Source organism: Apostichopus japonicus, chromosome 7 (genome assembly GCF_037975245.1).
Source record: "Apostichopus japonicus isolate 1M-3 chromosome 7, ASM3797524v1, whole genome shotgun sequence".
In the NCBI taxonomy this organism is placed as follows: Eukaryota; Metazoa; Echinodermata; class Holothuroidea; order Aspidochirotida; family Stichopodidae; genus Apostichopus; species Apostichopus japonicus.
Genome location: NC_092567.1, coordinates 15,528,959 through 15,542,785, shown reverse-complemented (window position 1 = coordinate 15,542,785; position 13,827 = coordinate 15,528,959). Strand labels below are relative to the sequence as shown.

General features: G+C 39.5%; 1 protein-coding gene and 1 long non-coding RNA gene across 2 annotated transcripts in view; both read right to left on the bottom strand.

Annotated features, from left to right (window-relative positions):
- Nucleotides 1-1,695, bottom strand: part of LOC139969465 (uncharacterized) — a 75,318-nt gene extending 73,623 nt beyond the window's left edge. Inside the window, exon 1 of the long non-coding RNA XR_011793726.1 lies at nucleotides 799-1,695. This is a non-coding gene — a long non-coding RNA (uncharacterized lncRNA). The remainder of the gene's footprint in view (nucleotides 1-798) is intronic.
- The window catches only part of LOC139969456 (uncharacterized), a 59,397-nt gene extending 45,989 nt beyond the window's left edge, over nucleotides 1-13,408 (bottom strand). The window contains exon 1 of the mRNA XM_071974458.1: nucleotides 12,933-13,408. The gene's annotated coding sequence lies outside the window, so the exon portion shown is untranslated. The remainder of the gene's footprint in view (nucleotides 1-12,932) is intronic.
- Nucleotides 13,409-13,827: the final 419 nt, after the last annotated feature.

Here is a 13,827-nt window from a genome sequence, read left to right as displayed (position 1 = left end):
TCGCTGGTATAAAGCGCTTAATAAATCGAACATTATTATTATATGTTCCTTGCCAAGGAAATAATGTTCGTTTTTCTGGTCAAGCCATTCGAATTTGTTATCCGTTGTTGATTTCTTTTGAAGGTGGGTTTTATTATGACTTTGTATTATCACAAATGATAATGTTATATTATTCCCTATTAGACTTGTTACCATCCTTACTATCAGACCAGTCTACTCGCTTCTTTGATTGAAGAAACAGGTTTCCGAACATTTACTATGTGTACATACATTTTTTGGACTAAGAGCATGTGTAGAATCAATTTAACTTTCACTTAAACGTTGTTTAATAAAAAACAAATATTCCAAATCCGACCGCCATTACGAAACTAATGTTTATATCACACAATTATTTGCTTAAAACTGTTTTGTAAAAAAATGTCCCATTATATAGCATAAATATGCCTTCTATATATCCAAAAGCGCACCAACTTTCTCAGTTATTGTGAAAATATACCATCGAGGTATTATTTTATGTATGAACAATTCATGTGATACCTTCCAAAGCAAGGTGTGAGAGTTTTGGCTAAAGATTGTGTTAACTATGTTATATTTCTTTTACACATTCATCTCTTAATGTGTATATTTTCTTCGTTTCCCGCTTCGTAATCATTAATGTTGTATACTGTTTTACTTTTCTTTTCTTGCTTTACAATTTCACTTCAGTTCAATTCTTCAGCAAAGTTCCAAAGGGATGTAATGTAGTATGTAGTTATATCCCCATCATATCACTTTAAACATGTGCGTGTGCTCCCATGCATCTTTGTCTTAAGAGTAACTACTTACTTGCTGTTCCCGAATTTATCACCCCTCACCCACATCATAGTCGTAGAAATCCCCTTTGTCTTAATTCCATGAAATATACATGCTTAACAACAGGGGACAATCTGCTGCATCTCAGGTGTATACAAAGGTGCTTAGTCATAGCCCTCTCCTATGTGCATTAGTAATTATAAGTAAAAGAATCTGTGACCAAGAATTTATGTCACAGAGAGGTTATTGCCCCTTCACAGGAAATTGTAATGACTTAAATACTGTAGGTATTTAGTATGAGAAAGACTAACATTCCAGACTTCAGAGAGCATAGTTCAGATACACTATTCTGGATCTGCACTCCAGCATCAATATCATATCAGTATAAATAAAGCTTATATTCTACAAGTATATCTATATTCTGGAGTTCTCTTTATTTGCTGTTAATTATACTTATTTAATAACGGAGCTCTGCACTCCTAATTGAGCCGGAGCGTAACAGTATATGTACATATATTCTATTACACATTCCGTTGACGTGATTATGTCATACATGTGTTAAAATTTAATTAGGTTATGGTAATTAACTATTTAAACGATGCAATGTGTCAAATTAATCATGTATATTGTGTAGTTTTGCTTCCTATACATGCTCTGCATATATGGTTAGGCTATTGCTCAAACTTAATTAGACCTGTCGCATATACAAAAGAAAGTTTAAATGTCCCAATTTTACAAATGTGTAGATGTCGAATCGAAATATGTTCAAGGGAATGGCGTTTATCTTGAGATATTTGTAAATGTATCATCAGGAGTGTATTTTAAAAATTGAGCTAGGCCGAGTTGGTGATATAACACTTTGGCTAGTGGATGGCCAACTTACATATCCTAGCCTAACTTAAGGCCTAATTCTTAAAGTCATGCCCTTTTCTTGCAAAATGGATTTTATATATTGGCTAATTTATTAACCTCCGTCATGACTAATAAAAAACACTGAATTGATGAATCAGACTGGTTCCTGCGAACTTGAAATCACACTTAATATGTATTTGTCTGTTTCGTCTGCATTTTGTAGTCAAATATTTGTGCAGTATCATTAATGAGACTGCTCGATACGTTTAGTGCATTCACTAATGATAGTAACCTTAGTTATTAATATATGTAACATAAATTTGGATTCAACAAAAGATATTACAGAGCTAGCAATTGCATTCATTATTATAGACATTTCAATTGCAACACAATCTTTAAGCAACATTTGACATCTGTCAGGGAAAACATGACTCGTATAAATGATTAACTTCTGTAACCGAATAAGACAAAAACGAATGACATCATAGCGAACGACATGGTCAACTTTAAATGGCGCAGCCAGCTGATGTAAAATAATCATGTGCGTATATTGAATAATTGTCATATAAACTGTAAACAAGCACCCTGCAAGATAATAGAAGCCAGGGTCGTCTTAAGAGATCACCGGGCCCTTGGCCCGGCAATGGAGCGGGGCCCCTCAATCAAGTGAGTTCGAAAAAAAGTTGCGTGAAAAATTGACATCCTTGACAATCGCTCAAGCATAGACATGCCTGCATTTACCAACCCAAAAAGCATAAAACTTTAGCTGAATAACATACGTGATTTATCTAAAAGCTGAAATACATTATAGAAGAGTAATCTTCCAGTTGCCCTCCATCCCTTCCCTAACAATACTGGACTCACCATTTGTAACACCCTTGTGTTGAGTCTTTCAACTGGGGAAACTAACGGAACTTGCTGCATTTCTTGATCGTAAACTGTTGTATGATTGGCTGAAAGTCAATCTTTTTGAGGATGTCGCTTTCTATGCACATGAGAGAGAGCCTATTAAGTCGCTTTTTCCCCATTCTGTTCCGGAGATTACTCTTGATTAGTTTTAACCTTGAAAATGAACGTTCCCCAGTACATGAAAGGGGGTGTAGGCGGTTTGACACTATCTAACGCAACGTAGTCGCCAAGAACCTGAAATATTTTGGAAAGTCTCATTTATTGATGACCATATACAGTATGACGGTAATCGATGTTAAGTGATGGAAAATGAATACCAACTTACCGGATATATTCTCCTGGGTTAGAATTGCACTGAAAAAAATGACTGGTGCTCGGACCGCGGTTCCGAGTTGTCTGGTGTTGTAAGCCTTTGGGGCATTGTATATTCCAGGGTTGCCAACTCATATTCGTATATTTAATGTCAAACTCTCAAGTGTTTCACCAACTCTCGTCACAAGTTGTCAAGTATCGAGTTCAATCAGGCATAATGGCCTATTCAATAAGTTTTCCTCCTAGATTAAGACATAGGGTTACTACGATTGCGGGGCCGCTGACATCGCGCTGACATCGCGCTGACATCGCGGGGCCCTGGGCCAGGGCCCAGTGGGCCCATGCGTCAAGACGGCCCTGATAGTAGCACACGTAACGAGTTCCTCACATGGCGAAGCACAGTCATAATGCTGTTAGACTCCAAGTCTTTTACCAAGTTGAGAAGCGTAAATGTTTTATTATATAACACTTCATAATCACTGCAAATAATGTTGATAAATGAAATCTCCTGGAGATTACTTTGCAAAAAATAATAACCAAGCTTATGATCACCCTTTTTAAATTTAGGCCCAGCACTGATAAATTTAAGGATACCGTATTTCCACCCCCCCCCCCCCACCCCTTTAAATTTACAACGATTTTTCATTATTGGTTACTATATGAAATGAAAGCTGTTAAATGGTACATATCAATATGTGTCTTCCCTTTATATTTTCAGTTGCTTCTTACAACAACAACAGTTTTGAAAAGACATTACGTCCTCAGCACTTCGCCGCCTTTCTGCTATAACTATATTTTCACTTTCCAGCTGCAAAAAAAGTTGTCTAAAACAATGCATCAGGAAGCACTTTCATCCAAATCCCAACCCACTTACATATCCAGCGTTGATTGAAACTCACAGAACCTTTAAAACTTAATCCTTAAAATGCGCCAAATTATTGTTGTGGTTTCGCTCGTTATTGTTATTATAAGTTGTTTATTCTAGAATTGGTTGATGCTCGTTCTGTTGGCCATCGTCAGATTTTGTTTCATTATCATTATTTTCATGCTCTTCGCCCTCGCCTCGTAGCAGGACTCCAATACACGATCCTATAATCAGAACTGACCCGGCAAGTATCTCCCAGTGAAAACGAAACTCGAAGAATATGAATTGGCCAACGTAGTTAAATATTACCTGTGACGTCATTATTACTGACACGGTTGTGGGGTTTTCACTGTCGAATGCAAGGTAACTGAATAAGACTCCTCCAAAAGTGGTCAGACCCGTGGATGTCAAAATGAGGACATCCAGGGTTGTCTCGGGGATCGACCATCCATTGAATAATGTACACAGAACCAAGGCAACTAAAGAATACTGACATGTGTAGGAGAGAACATTTACGATGGAGCGTGAACTGTCATATGAAGCTAGGTGATTTCCAATGATGAAACTGGCAGCGAAGGTCATCGCTCCGAGGAGGGCCGAGATGACACCGTATGGTACCGGTATGGTAAACTGGGTTATAACCAACTCTTCTTGATCGATAGTAATGGCTATTAAAGCCACTCTACCAGTGGAACAGATTGCGCATATAAAATCTTTGACCTGGAATCCTGTTTTCAGAAATATGACGCTAAAGAAGACGGAAAATATTGTAACGGTGAAGGTCAGTGCTACGGAGTTGCCTGGGCCAATGCTGAAGACAGACAACGAAACCGTGATTTGTAATAACCAAGAAAAAATACCGAACAGAAAAACTAACGTAAAATGAGCAGACGAAACAGGGCGCCATTTAATCAATTTAAACGCCACTACCAAGGATAAGCAAAGACAGAAGACTATAACCGAATTACAAGCAAATATAAATGTTGGGTGGAAGAGGCTACCTCCAACGTAGAGTATCATGTCTTCGAGCGTTAGACAAATTGCACCACAAATGGCGTAGAATATTCCGATGGAATGTTTGGCCTGTAACACCAGCTGGTTGAATTTGGTTTCAAATAATGCCATTGAACATGTTGTCGAACGCTACCGAACAGTGACACTCATTCGACTGAGAATGAATGGATGAAAATGAGTTTTTACCACGGAATTCAATGTAGTACGAACCTGGGACAAAGTCTGCACACCCAAAAAACAGTGGCACAGCGCAACGCCTCAATACTTCCAAGCAGTGGGACAAACATACCCGTATAAATTCCTCAACGCAGTTTACGATTGAATAGCACGAACAATGACGTATGAACTACCTAGATATTTTAGTTTAGTTTAGAGACCCAAGGATCACGAAGCCTTGCAGTAGCTAATTTGAGACCCTATCCGTGTAAGACCGTGGATGAAGACCGGCTTATTTCAAGTCTTCTATTTTCGATAAGTGTTTCAGAGGATAACAAGGCTGGGGTGTGAATTTGCTCTCCTTCCTGATCGCGCGACCTCCATTTAACGTACACATCCGACGGACGAGACTGTATGCCCCAGCATCTGCCCGCATTCTCAAAAAAACTGTGGTAAGCAAAGGCACCCCATTCGACATCACTGCAGTGCAGCTGTGACGAAAAGTTGTTTTCAAATGAAGAATAGAAACAGATCCCTTTTACTAAGTTCACAAACAAGGAATACCAAATCCACGGAAGACTCCGCATATCACCACTGCACTGCAGCGGTTTTGTATAGGTCACGAGAATCTAGCTCCCGGCGTAAGTTTGATCCTGGAACCTATGAATGTTAGGCGGACACTCTAACCGCTGAACCAAGCATTTGCCTTCAAGATGTACCTGTTCATAAATGTTCATCATTTTTAATCAATTTTACGATGAAGAAATGGAAAGGTTATTGTAAGAGAGAGAGAGCGAGGGTTCGACAAAGTTGAAATAAAAGTGCTAAACCAGTCGGACGTGTTGGTTTGTATGAACAGTGTGTATTGCTACAGTAATGAGTGACATCACCATAAAAGGAATGGGACGTTTTTACATATTGAGCCATTCTACGAATCACTTCTCTCATTTGGAATGATCCATTTCAATTGGCATCATCCGGAACATTCTCCCGCTTTGCTTTGTCATCACAATGGTACTACAAGTGATAGTTATCTTGTCAGCCAAAAACCCTTAAAACAGAAAACATGAACAAATAAGGAGATACATTCCAAAAACAAAATAGAATAAATATTGTTTCTGACATGAGAAAAATATCTTCAAAAAGACCGTTGCCCCACCAGGTTTTGCCTCTCGACAGCACTCTTCCCCTGACTGACGTACATGTTTCTTTCAATGTATCCTTATCGTGTGGGCCTAGACCGTTACAAACAATTTAGGACCCAAAATTAGTTTTCGTCATAAAGCATTGTTTTCTTAAATGAAAAACAATATATACTTATATGCAAAAGAATGATCTTTTTTGTTTTAATTTCCTATCACAACACATGAAAATTGACATTTTCAAACGTCTATGGTTCCTATCGGTAGAATGTATAAGAAGCATAATCGATAGTATCCAATTTCGATATAATATCTTTTGGAAGTAGTTGACGGACATTTTAAATGATCCGATGGCGCCATTGCTTTAGTGCAGTTTAATCTGTTCGAAACGTCCTTCTATTTTGGATATTATATCTGTGGTTTTAAGTGACAAGATGAAAGCTTGGTGAGTGTACGCTTATATACAAATGATCATAAATTATGATATGCGCGTCAGTACCCAAGGCTTACTACGCGAATGCAATGTTGTACGGACACATATGAGTCTACATCCAGTGCTGGTATCCACAAGTTCAGACTCGTTGATAACCGTTTAAGTAACCATAAGCTGGTAGGAAGCTTGCGTAGTTTTGTAAATATCCATGATGGAATTTATTCTACTAATATTTACTAATATGTTAATATTTTGTGAGGGAAGAAATATTGCTTCATTGATTTTTTATATGAGGAATGCCAACCAATTACATGGTAATTTGCATAAAGTTATGCACTACGGGTGCTATAAAACTGTTTTTGGTTGTGGTTAATTATACCATAATACAAAGGTCATTAGTCGGTATGAAAGCAACGTACGTACTTACGTACGAACAGAAGAACTACCTCTATAGTCAGGATGTTTAAGTAGTTCGTAAAAGCAGTGAATTGGGTCTCTATGAACTACAGTAACCGAAGAACATTGAAGCTTGGTGGATATGGGAAAGAGTAACTAAGAAACAGGCACAGGGTTGTAATCGAGTACAGAAGTACCTTGTCGAAGTCCGAATACAAAGTACCCAGAGCCTTAGAGTGATTCCTGCCAGTCCGAGTACGAGACAAGTCCGAGTACGAGACAAGTCCTAGTCCGAGACAAGTCCAGGTCCAGGCTAAGAACTGTGCACATTTTAACAATATTGAACACCTCCGTTTCTCCCTCCGTGCAAATTATTCATCTGTCGCCATGCTTCGGCCGAAACCTCTGCTCAGACTGTAGCTATATAATTACACTTCTGACCGGTTTGATATGTTTTATTATAGCTGGGTAGGTACGGTGTACATATTCCCCTATACCTGTGCTCTAACGAGTGCTGACATGAAGGCGGTGGGAGAGACGTCAATGTGACCAAAAAGAGGGGCACAAAATTTGATGGGCAGTGGGGTGGGACACTTCGGTTTGATTTGAGAATGCACACCGTAACCTAATCTCTGTGCATTCTGTACCACAAATATCTTTACTGGAATCCACCAAAACGGCATTTCGATGTTGTTGGGTTTTTTTTAATTGTGCAACAGTCGGGCATTCTTTAAATACTAGTTGGTGTTTTCATACCAAAATGGAGTGAAGGGTACTTTTCAGCAACAAAGAACAGTGCTAGTAAGTATGAAAATATGCCCTTTTTTCGCATTACCGAAGAAAGTAGTGTTTACCCGTCCCAACCAACAACCCTACACCACTCTCTGCTTTGCCGATCCTGAAAAAAATTTCTCAGTTACATTCTTGTTTCCCTTCCTTCTACAAAGATCTTTTGTAAGGAAATATGCAGATGCCATAAACAAGTTCATACATCATATGCGAGTGCTTAGCTTTCAAAATTGAAGTTGATCAACTCAAACACATGTGGGACTTTGACCCACTTGGAAATATTATCAAAGATGTTAGAGGGTACTTCTGATGGGGGGTACACTGCTATTGGATGGGGGTTCACGGTGCCGACTAGGTCCCAGCTAGAGCAATATAAGGTCAGTGGGCACTGCAGAAGTTTCAAATGTGCTTCGCTCCCTCGTAGGTATTTGCAAACACAAAAAGGAAAAAACAAGTCCGGTGAGAATTTCCCTCTATATCAATAATAACGTAACCTGTAAGGTTTAGTAATTCTCTAATAACATTAGAGAGTTATGTACGCACTAGTCGTATAGTGCTTTTTTATATTTATATAATAAAAAGGTTACTTGTTCAGTTGTACTAGGGTGTTACCCTTATTTGTTTAGTCGATTGTAAGTTTAAATTACGTGTCGTTGGTTCAATCAGTACCATCCAAGCCATATCCACAGATAACCACAATGAACCTGGTATATTTCTTCCAAGTGATATTTGAGATCTTATCTTGCAGGGTAAAAACTATGGCACACTCTCATACATTGTTGAAATATTGCATAATCCTTCTGCAATAGAAACACTGTCATGAAATGATACTCTAGCCCCTTTAAGTTCCTATCTAACACCTGCAAGGTCTTTAACCCTTTAACCTTTTGACCTTCAAGCTTCCCCCCTCGTTAATTCCCACGGTGTACGAACAAAGAAATACATTAGAAATTGTTCGTCCATTTTCAGACGTCTAGTTTAGGAGCCCGTATTTTCAGACAAAGAAAGACATAAGAATAAATTAGGACCACGTGTTGTTTTCTTTCTTACTCATGATTGGTTCATTTACAGTAGTAGGTAATATTTGAACCAATCATGGATCAGATCAGATATCAGCCGGGTTTTTTTTTAAAGAGGCAAATTAGTTCTGGAAAATGAATCATCCAGTTCTCACGATCAGTATAAGATGCCAACTAATTTATACATATTTATTGTTTCCAATCATGCAGTATCTTCAAGTAATTTTACAGCTTTTAATTGAACAATTATTTGTATCCCGGAGAGAATAAATCATCTTAAAATCATCTTAACTTTTTAATCATTTAATTTGCGTGGTGCTTGTTGGAGCTAGGCATCCTAGGCCTACCAATAATTTCCCCCAGGGGTAACGATAGTAACATCTCCACCAAGCTACAGGCGATATTCGCCACATTACAATACACTGCTCACTGTCTCCTCCAAGAGTTACTTTCACGCCCCACTCCAACTAAGTTCTAGCTATCCCCTATTCTTATCTCTACAGAAAGCTGTCCATTCCTCATTGAACCTACTGTACTTTAACCACGTACTACGAGACCAACATCCAGCTCAGACAATGTTGCATGTCTACCTAGCATCTACTTCCACACAAGAATTACATAATCCCGTACAATTACTTTTACATTTCCATTGAGCTCACTATACAGGTGCGTATCCAGGGGGGGGGCGTTGGGGGCGCGCGCCCCCCGGGTAAGAAAAAGAGAAGAGAAAAAAAGAGAAGAAAAAAGGAAAAAAGAGGGGGAAAAAGGAGAAGGAGAGGAAGGAAGGGAAAAGAAAAAGAAGAAAGAGAGAAAAAGGAGAAAAAGAGGGAGTAAAAGCAAAACGCGAAGACACCGGGAAGAGAAAGAGGAACAGTGACATCATTACAGCGCTGAAGGGTAGCCAGTGACTGATCAATGATTTCGTAAAAGTGTGACTCACCTTACCCCTACACCGACAACTCCATTTTTTGACGTTTCCATTTTCCTCTCTCACTAATGATCTATATATATACTATATATGGTCTATCATAACGCGTGTGTAGAATTGTGCTATGAAACCAACTGTGGCTGGTCTCGAACTCGACCGTGTCGTCGGGGAACATGACGCATTTTGGGATGGGGGCGACCGCCCGCCCCCCCCCATTCAGCATTTTTTAAATGATAACGCTAAGTAATTTCAAAATAGAAAGTGCTTAGAGGCAACTTACAAGGCCTGGGAAGTGTCATTTCCAGCGATCTGGGAGACATTTTCGGCCAAAATTTGCTTGTACGCTTCGCGCTAACAAATGGTCCTGGGTAGTGCCATTTCCAGCGATCTGGAAGGCAAAATTTTCTTGTACGCTTCGCGCCAACCTATGGTGGCGCTACGCTTAGATAATTTGCCTACAGGCTTCGCCCCTCCCTTGGCAAATTCCTCGCTACGTGCCTGTTCGAATTTGTAACGCAAACAGCAGATATCACATCATATCAGTGAGCATGAAAATGGCGTTCCAGGATGAAAAGCCTCAAAACTGTCCGACTTGCCTGAAAAAATAACCAAAAATTTTCGCGCGCGAAGCGCGCGTTCAACGTGTTCATGTCAATATCATATAAGCAACCATCGGTTTTTACATCGCATGCCATCATGTACCGTACGGTCCGTTCAAATTGCGCAGTATACCGCGGGATGCTAATGTAAACAACGACATGTCTCATGTAGATGTATAAAAAGCATGGAGGTCCAATTATGTCAAAACTCTCTTTTACATTAGTAATGGCGAATTAGGGCCTGCACCCCCGCCGCGCAGTGGCGGAGCGTCCATATGGTCAGGGGCGCGGATGCCCCCCCCCCTGACGGACTCAAATGGACTGCTGGCGCCTTTTTCAGCTCTTTACCACTTTTTAATTATTCTAGATTATTGACTTTTTTATTGCGCTCTCATCTACTTATTGACATTTCTCACATTTTGTTGCTGTAATTTGGCGATGACACCTTATTCTTCGTTTATCTGCAAATTACCCAGGCCCGGAAAGGGTCATTTCCTGCGATCTAGGGAGTATCTTTACTCAAAAATTTTCTGTACGCTACGCGCCAACCAGTGGTGGCGCTCCGCTTAGATAGTGTCGAAAGCGCCCCTTCAGACCATTCTCGCCACTCCTGACCAATACCCCTAGCTCGGCCACTGCCGCCGCGCCTCCTGCGCCTATGTGTGTAGTGTTCGGTTTCGGAAATATCTTGCTATTTTTTCATTTCCTTCAACCAAGTTTTATAATAGCCGTTATAACAGGTTTTAATATTTCTACACCAATAAATTAACTGTGTCTGAATTTTCGAAAATTTCTGACCAACATTCTACATCACACTTCCCTCTACTCGTGCAATTTTGACCGGTCTGTTAGGGGTTGAAGGAAGTTTTTTCTATATTGGTTGTCTATAGATGAAATTTTGTACAAGATTATGGGTATGTTTTGAAGTGAGTTTTTTCACGAGAAATGTGAATTTTCAAATTCTGAACATATATGGGGCTTAAAACCTTGAAAAGTGGGGCTGACGGGTATTGTGGGCCGCGACGTAGAATCACCTACAAAAGCAAAGACCCACAGGAGATGCGATCAGGTCGAACATGATGTGTGCCGGGTTGACAATCTTCAAAAAGGTTATGGATGGAAAAAAAACTATTAGGAAATACTTGGTTCTCAGGCAAAAAGTGTACATCTGGTTGGTCATTTCAAGCCCGAGAAGTGCCGTTTCCGGTGATCTGGGGGGTTTCAAAACAAGAAATTTTCTTGTACGCTGCGCGCCAACCGATGGTGGCGCTCCGCTTAGATAGTAATTCGCGCCCCCCGGGTTTGAAAATCCTGGATACGCGCCTGCTATATACATTCTGTTTACTAATACAACCTGCATACCTTACGGGAATGAGATTAGCGGCGCACTCTATGAACACCAATTGAAAGACTTTACAACTTTCCACAATATTACAGTTTGATATAGTAGATTTTATAATACAAGTTTTAAGTCTGATCTTTTCGTAAGAAAAAGTATGAACAAGATGTGTTATTACTTTATTCCAGAGGTTTCTTGTATCCTAAGATAAAGACCAATAGGCAGTAAAACAAACTTGGTTTGGATCAACAGTATCGTAACATATAGTGAATGTTCGGATGGGGTCGTAGGGGTTGTTTGTCATCGACTGTTGTTTCTCAACTAAAACGAACGTTTTCCCCGTGTTTGGCGAATAGTATGTCGCTGTATAAACCACAACCACTATGTGCAGCATCATGTTCCCCTTGTAGGGGATTCGTGACACACACATATAACGACCAGCACCTAGTCGCAGTCTCCATGCAAGGGGACTGGGGTTGAGAGGTGATCAACCGGTTCGTTGTTTGGTTTTTCGTGACTAGGTTCTTTCCTATGTGACTTTACTTTAAAAAGTACCTTCTTATTGGATTTGTTTTCGTATTAAGACGCATGAAGCTTCTTCAAGGCGTAATTCTTGAATCCTTCCTTCCTTCCTGAATTGAATTTTATTTATTTATTTTTTAATTTGTTTTAATGACAAACCTGAAAAATTCTCATCAAGTTGACAGCTTCTTAAAATGGTATTATAAAGGAATATAGGAAAACTTTACAATATTCAGCTATATCAGGAAAAATACCTATATTTGTAGTGTACTCTACCGTTAGACTAATGCATATGTTTCTTCAATATTCTTATTTTGGAAATCCTAAAATGAGTTGATTATTTTATCAAGGGCGTAGGAACCGGGGGACTTTGGGCGCCAGCCCCCCAGTGAAAAATATGGGGGGCGGAAGTATCATTCCGCCCCCCCCCCGCTCCGCAAGTCAGAAAACCCCTTTTTCATTTCCAAATGAGGAAAAAATCTCATTTGGAGCATCAAATTGCATCTAAGGCCTGGTGAAAATGCAAAATTATTTACAAAATGGAGTGGGTGTTGAAGTGTGCTATATTGCACCAAATTGCATCTGAGGCCACCTGGAAATGCCAAAAAAATTCAAAGGGGAGGGGGACACCCCTCCCCTTAACCCTACCCTTAACCCCTCCCCCAGGCCGGCCATCAGTCTTCAGCCCCCCCCCCCACTCAAAAGTACCTTCCTACGCCACTGTACTTTATCCTTCCTGGTACTGTTTTGGCACGATCTTTTTAAACGTGGATTTCTGTATCGCCAGATATCGATAACTTTGACGCATATGACAGTGTCTTGGAAATCGCAACAAGTTAGTAAGAAAATGAAATCGAGCACTTACCTTAATGTCCACGAACGTCATTGCTTTCCTCTTGTCCCACATTCAACTTCCAAATGATAATTGTTTCTAAAGCCTTATAAAGTAAACATTTCATTGTGAGCTCATGACTACACGTATAGCTGCGAAATCTTATACCGCACAAGTTTGACTCATATCAAAAAAATTGTTGTCGTAGCATTTCTAAACAACATAACATGTCAGGGATATGAAACATATAAGTATTACATAGTCGCTTTCGCTATAAATTTGCTGCTTCTCCACTTTCCGGAACAAATCGTATTTCAATGAAATACAAGGAGTGTTAGCTCAGTGGTTAACGCCGGTGCCTTTCAATCATAAGGTCCCTAGTTCGAGTCACTCCAAGATAAATGTATGTCGTCCAGTTACAGAGTTGTTGACAATTAACAATTCATAATCATGGACGTTAAATATGGATGTAAGAGACTGACTTCGGTCAGCTTGCGACTTTGTTAAGCTAATGATGGCTTCTTCGCGAGTTCCTACTTACAGGAGGATCTAAAATACATACATTCTAGTCGATAGAGTGGGATGACTTCACATCGATTTTTAGTAAGAACTGAAGCTTATCACTACTTAAACTTTTTAGTCCTATAATCCGATCAAAACTCTTGATTGAAGTGTATTGAAGTTCAGTTGATAATGCTTGTTGGTTTCCTACCATCTCTATCATGCATCTCTATCATACTATTGTAAGAGTGTGTTATGTTATGTAAATTGTCTATATTGTCAAGTGAAGCTTATTTGCGTATTGAAAGTATTTTGACGGCTGTGAATGTCAATGTTATTTCTGTTATTTGTATGTTAACTAGTTTTAGTAGCAGCTGTAATTGCTGTTAGATTTGAATGGCATTCGAGTGCCGAGCCTTGAATGAGC